General features: G+C 33.8%; 1 non-coding gene across 1 annotated transcript; it reads left to right on the top strand.

The window, feature by feature from the left end:
* Positions 1-2,300: 2,300 nt before the first annotated feature.
* On the top strand, positions 2,301-2,406 carry LOC127739872 (small nucleolar RNA R71). Its single transcript, XR_008000614.1, has one exon. It is a non-coding gene; the product is annotated as a small nucleolar RNA R71 (small nucleolar RNA).
* The last annotated feature ends 1,334 nt before the right edge of the window (positions 2,407-3,740 follow it).

The raw sequence follows: 3,740 nt of genomic DNA, 5'->3' as shown, positions 1-3,740 counted from the left end.
ATCAAATCTTGGGCAAAGTATGGACTATCATATATTGCTGGAAAGCCCAGGATGTCTACTTTCCAACGCCGTTGAGAGCGCGCCAATTGGGCTTCTGTAGCTCCAGAAAATCCACTTCGAGTGCAGGGAGGTCAGAATCCAACAGCATCTGCAGTCCTTTTTGGTCTCTGAATCAGATTTTTGCTCAGGTCCCTCAATTTCAGCCAGAAAATACCTGAAATCACAGAAAAACACACAAACTCATAGTAAAGTCCAGAAAAGTGAATTTTAACTAAAAACTAATAAAAATATACTAAAAACTAACTAGATCATACTAAAAACATACTAAAAACAATGCCAAAAAGTATACAAATTATCCGCTCATCAGTGTTCACTTGACTTTCCTTCACTTGTTAGAGGATAACTAAGTGAGAGCAATGAGCCTTTACCGTCACACTTGGAGAAGACAATAAGGATATAAATTTCGATTCTCATCCCGAACCAAGGCCTTTTATATTGATTAATTACTAACTCTTGCTAGTTATCTATTACTTAATTTTCCAGTTATTTATTTTTCCTATTCTCAACTTCAAAAATCTCTAGGAAATCCTAACCAATAAATTGCATCATTGTGTCAACTCCTAGGGAAATGACCCGGGATTCTACTCCTGGTCATTGAATTTATTTGTGATACACTTGTTGAGACTGTACCTGCAACGTTGATTTGGAAAACCCTTTTTAGTAATTCTTAACCTACATTTATCCGCTTATCATGCATCTTGTATTGGCTTGCCTATTTGAATAATTGTATCTATATGCTAATTGAACTAATTCTTGTAATTGTCCTCTCTGTTTGTGTATTCCTTGTCTTGTTTTATATATGATTAAACGACTGAGAGATCCCTCATGCTGGCAGTGATAATATCGAGGGTTGTTCCTGATTGTGTTGCCTTGCACTGTTTGAAGTCTATGATTGATTTCGTTTGAGAACTGAGTATTGACGAATGAATTGATGATAGTGCTTATTATATGTTGGACGAAGGCCATGATTTGATTTGAGTTAGGCCGAAGGCCGTGTTTTGACTTGATTTAGGCCGAAGGCCGAGTTGATCTGATTTGGGTTGGAGGCCCTAATGAAATTTGATTATATGTTGGATCGCAAACCATAATTGATTGTATTATGAGATATTAATTGAGTTTTGAAATTCTTTTAACTAAAGAAGTGAACTTTGAATTTTTGGATAATAAATTGTTAATATTTTGAATAGATTCATAAGACGAGCGATAATCACTATAGTTGAAATCAATTCTTTTCTTATACGTATACTCTTATGACAATTCTTAAAAAACCTCTGCTAAGAACCAGTGAAGACGATGTTCTCACTCCTACAAATTTTCCTTTTTAGGATGGACAAAAAGTTTAAGGAGTTTCTTTCAAGCATCAGATTGTATTTTATATTATTGTATATACAGTTATAATTTTTTCTCACCTTTATTATTTTATTTGTAAGAGGGATAGAAGTTGTAATGATATGTATGCATGTATATTTATAAGTTACTTGTATTTAAAGTATGGTATGTTTGTATGTAAGTATATACATATGAGAATTGTGATATTAATTTGGTTATATATGAATGTTAGGTTAAGAAAAAGTATTTTCTGATTTTTAAAAGAAAATGACGACATGATTTCAAGTTAAAGGCTCATATCTTATTATTAAATATAAGGAAGTCATTGTAACATTCTCATTATCAGAGTGGCGCAGTCAGAAGCGTGACATTCTGAAAGTAAGGGTGTTACAAGGTGCTTGCTGTTGGTACGGAGCATTGAAGTTTTGCTATCCTTGATTTTCTGAACCCAAATTTGGGTGGTTCCTCCATCTAGGATTGTGTGTTTTGAGAAAGGATCATTCTGTGGTCTTAAAGAATTCTCCATATAATATTACTCAGTGGAAGATTAGACGTCCTTGAATAGTTCATATTCTTCATTCTTATGAGCTCCCGCACACAATTCGTAGACGATAATTCTTGTCTTGATGGCTGAAACTTGCATTTGTCCCATTTATTTAGTGAGTGAAGTGAGTTGTTGAGACATAACTTTGTTTTGTACTAAGAGTGTGTCCAATGTCTCCATCTCCATCACTCCTCTTTTCATTGTTCTCTAGGTTGAGTAAATGTAATTATTGGCAGCTACTATTTCAATCAATTCTAAAGGTTTTGTAGGTGTCTTTCTATGCAATGATCCTCCTACTGATGCATCAATCATGGTCCTGAAAGTTTGTGACACTCCATAAAAATTTTGGATTTGAAGCCACTTAGGGAATGAATGATAAGGGTACTTTCTTAGCACCTCCTTGTATCTTTTCTAGGCTTCATAAAGTGATTCTCCATCTTTCTGGGAGAAGGAATTAATATCATTCCTCAACTAGGTTAATTTCTATTGTGGAAAATATTTAGCTAAAAATTTGCTAACTATGTTATCTCATGTTGCTTTGCTTTCCAGAGGTTGAGTTTGAAGCCACTGCTTGGCTCTATCGCTCAATGAAAACGACAACAGTCACAATCTTATGGCTTTTGTGGTAACTCCATTGCTCTTGATAATGTCGCATAGTAGCGGAAAACTAGCCATGTAGACATTAGGATCTTCGTGGGAGCTACCACTGAATTGCTCCTACTTTACCAGTTGAATGAGTAAGGGCTTCAACTCAAAGTTGTTGGCTTGGATGTTAGGTCTCACAATACTATTTCCACTACTACTAGTGATAGGTGTGGTATATTCACCTAGAGTTTTCCTGGTATTTTTGTTGCTTTCTGTCATTCTTTCTTGCTCTTTTACTTCTCTCCTAGCCTTTTATTTTTTATTAATTATGCGAGTGTTCTCTCTCTTTTCAGATCAAATCGAAGAGGTGTGAAATCTTCACTGTCTTGCATACACAAACACAAAAACAATGACAACATGAAGGTTGGAATTCCTTATGCCAGAGTGAAGGGAGTTTCGGTAGGTAAGGAATTAAAAAAACAAAAAGAAAATAAATATCTAATTTAGTGATTCAACCAAATATTTCTTGCCAATCTCAGTTAATCCCCGACAATGGTGTCAAAAACTTGATAAGACTTTGGCAAGTGCACCAAATCTACACAAGTAATACTATGGTGAGTAGGTATCGTTCCCACGAAGATTAAAAGATTGAGCAAACAATGTTTAATTGAAACCTTAATTAGATTCACAAACTTTTGTAAGAGCAGAAATCGAACTTAAAACATTAACATTTTATTATGCAAGGCTTATGAATGATGAGATAGATAGATAGTGGATGAAGATGTTAGGGTTTCAGAGATGTTTAATTTTCAGGAAAAGAAATATTCATGTTTATTACCTTGACTTATGCACAGATATACTCACGACAAATTGTATGTAATCAAATTTCAATTCCTTGATGATTTAATTTCTCTCTATCCTAGCTAATAGCCAATTTCTTGATCAATTAGTTAACAATAAGAAGGTTATAGTGTAATTCAAATTCAATGTCATATAACATTCAAAGTTATCCTTAGACAATTAAAAAGTTACGAGAATGAAACCAGAAATATTTTTCAATCCCTCTAATCATTTAGAATAAAAGAAACCCAATTTCTTGAAAGTATCAATGCATTAATTAAGATAAAAGAACAATCATTATCAATCCATAAAACTAAATAGAGCTCCCAACCCTAACACAGAGAAATTAGTAACCTATGAAAACAAAAGATGAAAATATGCT

This window comes from Arachis duranensis, chromosome 6 (assembly GCF_000817695.3).
Source record: "Arachis duranensis cultivar V14167 chromosome 6, aradu.V14167.gnm2.J7QH, whole genome shotgun sequence".
Lineage (NCBI taxonomy): Eukaryota > Viridiplantae > Streptophyta > Magnoliopsida > Fabales > Fabaceae > Arachis > Arachis duranensis.
Note: the sequence above shows the minus strand (reverse complement) of the source record. Positions and strands in the feature narration are given on the sequence as shown.